The sequence below is a fragment of the Onychomys torridus genome, chromosome 4 (assembly GCF_903995425.1).
Source record: "Onychomys torridus chromosome 4, mOncTor1.1, whole genome shotgun sequence".
Lineage (NCBI taxonomy): Eukaryota > Metazoa > Chordata > Mammalia > Rodentia > Cricetidae > Onychomys > Onychomys torridus.
Genome location: NC_050446.1, coordinates 34,401,350 through 34,410,745, shown reverse-complemented (window position 1 = coordinate 34,410,745; position 9,396 = coordinate 34,401,350). Strand labels below are relative to the sequence as shown.

Here is a 9,396-nt window from a genome sequence, read left to right as displayed (position 1 = left end):
GTATTAAGGTCACAACAGTCTTCCATTTTCATTTGTCTGACAACTTGATGCTTCCATTTTCACAACCTGATGCTTCCATTTTCACTACTGTAAGAATACCATAGACCATACCGCTACGCATGTGATGAGGAAGACCCAGGGCCTCCATCAGCCGGTCTTCCCTCCCTACCTCAGAAAAAGTAAAAGAGGCTACACCAAACCTCTTTGTCACTGGGCACACTGGTAATCAAGGTCACTCAATTTCTTCTCACCTCATGTTCTTCACATCTTTTTTTTTTTTTCTTTATGATGAAAAAGTATATTGTAGAATTAGCCAGCTGGACTTAGTTCATATGATCCCGATTTCCTTGCCAACATCCAGAGCACCAAAGTCAGGAACCAACTGAACACGTGCCTTCTTCTCTCTGTCAGGCCTTTTGAGGGTATTGACTTTGGCCACATCAATGTCATACAGTTTCTTCCCAGCATGTTTGATCTGGTGCCTGTTGGCCTTGACATCCACAATGAACACAAGTGTGTTGTTGTCTTCTGTCTTCTTCAAGGCTGACTCAGTAATCAGGGGGAATTGGATGATGGCATGGTGGTCAAGCTTGTTTCTCCTGGGTGCTCTTTCGAGGATGTTTGGGCTGCCTCTGGAGCCGCAGGGTCTCGGGCTGTCAGAAGGTGGGTGATGTGCAGATCTTCTTCTTTTTGTGGCTGTGGAAGCCTTTCAGTACTGCCTTCTTGGCTTTCAAGGCATTTGCTTTGGCTTGGGCTTTGGAAGGGGCAGGAGCTTCCTCTTCGATTTTGGTGCCATCTTGGCAAAAAGGATTTGTTCTTCACATCCTAACAGGGATGGTGGTGACAGTTACAAAGATTAAATGAGCTGCTATGTGTAAGCCCTTAGACAGGTGCCTACGTGAATGGTGTCATGTATAGCAACCGACTTCATTCTAAATTTTCTTCCCTGACCAGTTGCTTCTTTGTGTTCAGCAGAACTTGGTGGAGTTGAGATAACTGAAGAATAAACTATTAGCAATATTTATTTTTAAAAAGGAGGAGAAGAGGAAGAAGAGGAAAATAGTATCTCTACACACACACACACACACACACACACACACACACACACACACACACAATGTAGGATTGGAATCCAGGGCCTCATTCTTGCTGATCAAGAATGTTACCACTGCTCCTGTCATAGGCTTTCATTTATTTGTTTTGTCTTTATGACTTGTGTTTTTTTCTTTTAAAAAGATATATTTCATTGTTTTTAATTATGTATGTGTGTATCACTTGTGAGTACGTGCCTATGAGAGCACATATCTAACAGAGGGTAGAAGAGGGTATCAGATCCCCTAGACGTCTAGCTCAGGCAGCCGTGAAGTGCCCTGTGTGGTCCTCTATTAGAGTAGTATGCACTGTGAAGTGCTGAGGAAATTCTCGATCTCCAACTGCCCCTTGGCATTTTTCATTCTAATCCTTGGTGTCTGGTTTCTGTTCCCACAGGCCTTGGACCAACCCTCCTTGAAGACAGAAATGCATCATACAGAGAAGCCATGGTAAAGCAGTCCCAGCCTTGGTTCAGTTTAGTTTCTTTTCATTTCATTTTGTAACGGTATAATTATTCAAAATGTTTATCGAAAGGAAACTTCTTGAAAACACATTAAAGGGTATGAGATTCTGGCTTATGTAGGAGAAAAAAAAAGTGCCCTTCCCTAGCTGTTTAAAAAGAATTATCTTTGTGGGCTAAAATAAAAATTTTGAAACAAGGGAAAATTATGCCAGCTGTGTTGACATATCACAATGCAGTAAGGAATCCTTTGAGTATGAATTTCACATTTTTGTTTTACAGTTACAAAAATCTATGCATCTGAAAAGCACTATAAGTAATTTTTTTATACGTTTGTTTCATTGGCTATCTGTTATTTCATTCAGAACTCTATGCAGTTTGTGACAGGAAAAGAGATGTTTTAGTACTGAAGATCTGTGGTAATTTGTCAGGGGCCTGAGTTCATGACTGGGACTCAGATGCTCAGGCTCTAGTCCTGGCTTTGGTTCCATTTGCTGAGTGTTCCTGAGCAAGGCCCTGACCTCCGTGCCCTTCTCTCTCCATGGACAGCATGAGGATTTCTGTGCTCAGGCCCTCACAGGGCAGGTGAGTGCATTAAGAAATAAGCAAACTAGTTTCTCCCCATGTAACCCTTTAGGAAATGGGAAATTAGAAAGAAGTGATGGGTACATAGAACAGAAATTATATAGTATGTAAGACTTGTGGAAATTATTACTTAATTTTGTCTAAAGAGAAAAAATCTAAGAATATATTCTGAAACAAAATTCCCCTTTCTCTCTCCTTTTCCTCTTCCTCCTCCTCCTCCTCCTCCTCCTCCTCCTCCTTCTTCTTCTTCTCTCTCTCTCTCTCTCTCTCTCTCTCTCTCTCTCTCTCTCACACACACACACACACACACACACACACACACACACACACACACACAGGTGCTTTCACACAATTCCTTTCTCATTCATCTTTATTTTAAAATATTTCACATATTTGGTCTCAAAATATGAGTCCCCCAAAGAAAATCATCAGTCTTTAAAAATGTTTAAAATAATTAGGTTACAAATTCTGGAGCCCTTTAATGTGGCTGCAGCTTTGTGACTATCTGTGCATCCCATGTATGGCCCTATTAAATGTACCAGGCGCCAATGTTGCTGGCTGTCAAGAAGCAAAATGAAAAATAGTTTTAATAGCTGCTCTTTGACCTGTTTTATATTTTATGTCAATTATAACAGCACACAACCATGCATAATTATGAAGCATAGATGCATTAAAATGTACACATAATTTGTGTTCTTATGGCAACCACTGCATTAGGCTCTAGAAAACAAACCTATTGTTATAAGTCATTTGCACATTAATATATTAGTATTAAATATCGAAGACAGATTTGTCTGTCCATCTGTTTTGAGTCATTGTAAGTAAATATATCTTTTTGGAGGGGTGGACAAAATCTCTACATAAATGCACTGTAGGTACCATCTGTACCGTATATTATAATACAGAGCTATGCACGATGGTGCATAGCAACTCAAGCAAAGACAGTGCCATGTGATTGTCATTTGAATGTCATTTTTAAAAAATGATCTGGTATATGGACATAAGGAGGAATTTTTTTCCTGGCACTGCCATGAAAATTCCTTCATTTGACTATCCTGTGGTTTGGGGATTGTTTTTTTTTTTCTCAAAAGCTTATAGTTCCCAAGGATAAAGGAAAATAATTACTGTGATATTGAGTAGTGAACAACAACAAAAAGTCTGCCTGCTTTATATACAGGAAAAATTGACTTAAGATATGAATCGTCTAATAGTGACCTTGAGAAGCAAATGGCAAAACCAGAAAATGACCTGTCTCAGTTGCTCATGAAAAAACCAATAGCTGTTCAACTCGATGGCCCAACAGAGCCCTTAAGCACTAGGGAACTACAATTTCTGCTTTCTAGCATCCTCACAATTTTGTGGGGAAGGGATAAGAGACCAGTGCCAAATAAAAAACGGAACTTAGTCCTTGATGGGCAGGATTGTGGAGGAAGCAAGCTACCTCTGAACTACAACCCCCTTTCCTTACTTCTGAGCAGCTTTGGCTATCCGTCTGACTTCAACACTTGCAAAGGCTGGCCTGAAAGGAGAAATCAAGAAATAGGCCTGAGGGTTAGGGAACCTAGAGGGCAGTTGACCTTTCTCCTAAAACTTGGCCTTGAACTCATGACAGTCCTCTAGCCTCAGCTCTCAGAGGCTGTCAAACCTAGCTTAGAGTAATTTTTAACAGTCCTATCTGAAGCCTCATCTAAGGTGTTTCAGTCTCTGTTTCTCTCATTGAATATGCATTAAGTGTGGACATTGAACATTTTTTATGCGGTTTCCACATTCCTGGACACTGAGTTCAGAGACGGTTTGCAGGGTGACTTCTAGTTATAGTTTATTCATCCATGTGTTTGAAGGTGCTATTTTCATTGAAAGGTATTGTCCGGATTTTTCAAAAGCTTTGATATTGCTCGTTTCTGAAAAGTTTCTCTAGAATCATTAAAAACTTGTCTCTAAATGCAGTGTTTCAGTTTTGGAATAATAAAGCACTGGGAAGAGAACTTGAAACATCTGATGTCAATAAACTTTTAAAACAAAACAAAAAACTTGTGACATAGCCAGATGTAGTCACTGAAAGAGACCCCGTTTTCTGCCCCCATCACAGCCAGGGCTCCTTCCTGGACCCCAGATTATGCACAAATCACAGGCAGGCAAACACCTATTTTCACAGAGATCCTTTATGAAGCTTGGAAGAAAAGTTCAAGTAGCGGCTTTCCGACTCAGACAGGAAACAGCAGCCAACACCCTCGCAGGTGTCATCTTTAAGGGAAGACCCATGGGAGGTCTGTGTGAGAATGGGCGAGGATGAAGTGGTATGTTTTGATTGGGCATGTTAATTAGATGAGCCAAAGGGGATTTTGATTGCTGGACTTTAATACACTCCAGAGGCTGAGGCAGGAGAATCATGAGTGTCAGGACATCCTAGGCTGCATACTGCTATGCTGGCTTCAAAGGAAACAAACGTAGTACAGTATACAAAGAAATATTGTTGTGCACCAATGCAGCGCAGATAGAGAGGGATGACTTTCTGAGAAGAGAGGTGCTGATGATGGAAAACAGGAACAACGAAAGAACAAGACTACTGATGAGGAAGCCATGAGCCTGAGCAACTGAGTAGGAAAGAGTCCAGTGAGCATGAGGCCCTCAGTTCCAAAGAGCTGGGAAAACTCAGACAATGTGTGTATAGGCAACTGAAATTCATACTTCCTTCAACACAGAGAGTTATGAAGTCAGTCCAGAGCCTCCTGGGCCGCTAGGAGTGTTGAGGAGACCAGATTTTGAGTCTCAGAGCCACTCACAAAGGACTGGGGATGAAAGGTGGCAGGCATCACACAGGTAGGGCCGACAGCCAGACATACTCCCCTGGAAGAGAATTAGTAAAGGTGGGGTCAACAATTCATGGGAACAGGCCATTGAGTGGCTCGGAAAGTACAGGTGTTGGGGCCAATCTTAACAGCCTGAGTCCGATGCCAGTGCCCACATGGTAGACCAAGAGAACTGATCCCCCCAAGTTGTCCTCTGGTCACCGCATGTGAGCTGTGGGGTGCACTGGCACTTACTAATAAACAAGTAAGTATAGTAGTGTCTGGGAATTCACAAATGGTTAGTTCCTATAGGGGACAAACTATTGAATCCTGTCTTCTGGATGGAAAGAACACAATCCATTGTAGTTTATTCACTTCATTTGGATAGTGTCTCCTCAAATCCATTTTCACAATCCAATTTTCCCCGGTATTTAGCTCACAGAGACTGGGCAACTGTGATTTACTCTCACTGTCTACTAAGGTGGGAGTTTTAAGCTTTTAAAAACTGTCACTACTGACTCATATGAGCCATTTCAATCCTTACAGGAATTGTCTTGCCCTTCTATTGTGCCAGGATATATCATGTGCCAATTTGACAAAACAATTCACTAGCTTCCAAGGCTGCTTCATTTTCTACACCTAATTATCCAATCTAACTAAAATTAACTTTTCAAAATAACATTCTTTCACATGCTAGCTATAATGCTAACTACAAAGAAACTTCTATACATTTTGGTGGGTATTTCAGACCAAACTGTTTAAATAGATAGGCCATCTTTGCCATTAAATTTAAGCATCTTGAATTTTTTTTTCTCTAGTTTGTTTTCTTAACATAAGTTCTTTTTCTTTCTGAGTACTTTATTTGTCTATCACCATTTCTACCTTTGATCACCAAGAAACAGGGGAGAGCAACTTAAACACAAAACCCTCAGTCACAAATTCTTATCCGAATGCTACATTCTTAGTCTCTAATTCTCCTTGAATTCTAAAGAACTTTAGTGAGATTTTTTTTTTTTTTCAAAAATTTGAGATCAAGCATGGTGGTCTACCCCTATAACCCCAGCACTTAGGAGGCAGAGGTAAGTAGATCTCTGTGAATTCAAGGCCAGCCAGAGCTACACAAACCCTGCCTCAAAAAATACACAGACACATACACAACACATACCCCTACCTCTTACCAGTTGAACTTACCCAGTCAATGGCTTATCCATTCATCTTTCCAGTGTTCAACTTCAGGCTGAGACTAGGCACCCCTATGGACAGGCCCACTCTTCAAGCATGCAGAATACAGTAACACTTCTTTGTACTTGGAGCTTGACACAAGGTACAGTATTGTGAAGCATATCCTAATTTCATTAAAAACTACTTGCCATACAATTTCAGCTGGAATTGAACTGAAACACAGCAAATAAGATTTGGGGAAAAGATAATATTCTTCTTATATGTATTTTTTGCAAATTTTGTGACATACCAAGAATTTTTTTCTTACTTGACTAAGAAACTTTTTTTATTATTTTATGTGTATGAGTGTTTTTGCCTGGATGTTCATGTCCATGCCGGTTGCCCACAGAAGCCAGAAGGAGGTGTCAGATCCCCTAGAACTGACAGTTGTGACCACCATGTCAATGCTGCCAATATAAAACCCAGGTCCTCCAGAAGAGCACAGCTAGTGATCTTAACAGCTGAGTCATTTCTCTAGGCCAACAAAGAAGAAATTTGTATGATTACATGTAACTTGGTCCAAGTGCTTTGACCTTCATTACAGAAACAATGCATGCATTGAGATCTTTTACATTTTTCTATGCATCTGTGTTTTGCTCACATGCATGTATGTGCACCACATGCATGCAGTACGCACAGGGCCTAGAAGAGGTTGTTGGAACCCTGGAAATGTACAACATGGGAGCTAGGGACCAAACCTGAGTTCTCAGCAAGAGCAGCCAATGCTCTTAACCACAAAGCCATCTTTCCAGTCCTGATATGTATGTTTTACTTGTATAACTACCTGTGCATATTAGAATTTCCTCAACAAAAGTCTGAGGTCAATGCACATATTTCTGCTGAATGATGTATTCTCCATAGCTTTATTTACTTCTTAAAGAACAAAAGCTTAGGGCCACTGATCTAAGGAGCCCTGTCTAGTTCCTAAGTGAAAACATTTTGGAATATGTAGCTTTAGTTTTCTAAGATAGCACATCCAAAAAGAACTGTTGACTGTAAGCATCAAAAGAAGGGAGTGAGCTTTATACTGGCCAGGTCTTCCACCTAGCTGTCTAGCTTGGAAAAAAAAAAAGATATAGTCTCGAATGAATTTGAGAAATAGCTCTCTGGTTAGGTATTGTTGTACTTTTATAGAGACTGTCCAGGGTTGATTAAAAAATAATTTGATCATGATTTACCTGGAATACGCAGAAAAGGCATTAATCCCCTATCAAACCTTTGCATTTCCGAAACACTGTCAGGTAAGGAAAATGGAGCAGGCTTGTCTTAGATACACGCTAAAAGTCAGCCTGCTCAACAAATAACTGATTGTGTCTGATGAGTCGGGTCTGAGTACTTGTTACTACTTATTTGGGGGGAACATGAAGACTTCCATAATTCTTTGCACTCTCCTTGGGTTTCAACCTAAAAGGGGCGGGTGGCAACTCAGCACTGGGTCCCAGCCAGCAAAACGATGGAGAAAGGTGGCAGCCATTGTAAGGTCAGACTAGGCTGGGTCAGTCAGTGATGCATACATACACCATTGGCATGGAGAGCTGTGGTCCTGGGCAGGAAGCTTTCTTCCTTAGGTTGGCAGCTGGCCTGCAAGCTACTGCGGGATTCCTTTCCTCCTAATCCATACTGCTCAGTTGTCAGGAAAGCTTGTAAACAGGAGCCTCCACCAGTTACCTCAAAGTGGTTTGAACGAACTAACATCATAACAAGAGTGTTTATGGAGAAATGCTTAGGCGCTGAAGCGGAAAGGGCTTAGCACTGAACAGACCCCTCGCCCACCTTTTTTTCTTCACTGTTCACATTGAAATGCAAATATCAGCGCAGGGTTTCCACCAGCGTGCCACTCACAAATTGAAAAGCAGTTTTTATCTATGCAAATGTAAGCATGGTAATTGAAGTTAATCAATCAATGCTAGCTTTCACTAAAACCTTGAACATGATTGAATAAAGTAATTATCATTCAGCAGAAAATGATGAAGTTGTAGACAGCATGAACCTTATTAAAGGAGGATTTTGAGTCACAATGGCTTAATTTAGCTAACAGCCCAGCCTTAGCCCAAGCAACATACTACTCTTGCTGCCTAAAATTGTTTTAAGAAGAAGCAACAAACAACACTGAGGGTAGAGGAGGCAGGTGGAAGAAAGAGGATGGGAGGAGATCTTATTTTCATACAGCTTAGATTTGTTTAAAAAAAAAAATACCTGGCATTCTATGAGGGGGAAGCCATAATTGATACCTAAAAACAAAAAATAAATAAATAAAACAAGCCCGAACTACATCAGCAAACAAAGATTGCCATGACATTTTTGATATGCCCAACAGTAACAACAAACTCCTAACGTTACTATGTTTAACACAAATGCGTAGAATAAAATGGGATTCTGAGAAGTTTTTAGGAAACAACATAAAATCAGAAAATATTTCTCCTCTTTGTAATCTATTGGTATCTTATAAAAGCAGTGTATTCCTAAAAGCATATAAAACATATTTGTATCTTTTTTATTCTATGACTTTCAATAATAGAATTCATTTTTTAGTCTCTGAAATGTTTCATTTTTCTGAAGTTACGCGCGCATGCGCGCATGCACAAACACACACACAACACACACACACACACACACACACACACACACACACACACATACATATATATTCAATTACTTGCTTTGATTTATAAACAACAGTCTACCAAAGGGTACCTCAATATTAATTCTAGGGTGATTTTTTTCCAGTTTTCCTATATTCATGTATTTTCACTGATGATTTAAATGTTTTGAGCCCCCCCCCCACCCGCAAACCAAAATTATTTAAGCCAGTCTATTACTACTTTTAGAAAAAAAGTCATTTCAGGTGGCATAAGGGAAACAATCCCTCTCTGGGAAATGTAATCAACAGTTAGTGTGCAACATAATGTAAACTGATTATGGAAAGAGGCACCATTTAGCTTTTTCCAATGTATTTTTGAAAAACAAGGTTAACTAGCAATATTTAGATGAGAGCAGCCCAGCAGGATACAGTGACTCTTAAGAACCTACAGTAATTCTATTGGATTCAATTAGACTGGAAAAAAAAATTAAAGGTCTGTAATCCTGCTAATATTATTGTACACCCTTAGGGAAGTCACTCCCTCCCCCTCCTCAATTTTGGTTGATGCATTTTGCAGTTAGTGTATTTTGAATAACAATTTGCTGGATTAAAGCCATGTTCCCAAATGCACAGTATAAAAAAATAATAACATATATGTCTGTGTTTAT

The 9,396-nt window shown here is 40.0% G+C and overlaps 1 pseudogene; it reads right to left on the bottom strand.

The window, feature by feature from the left end:
- Positions 1–328: 328 nt before the first annotated feature.
- Positions 329–4,978, bottom strand: LOC118581746 (annotated as a pseudogene).
- Positions 4,979–9,396: the final 4,418 nt, after the last annotated feature.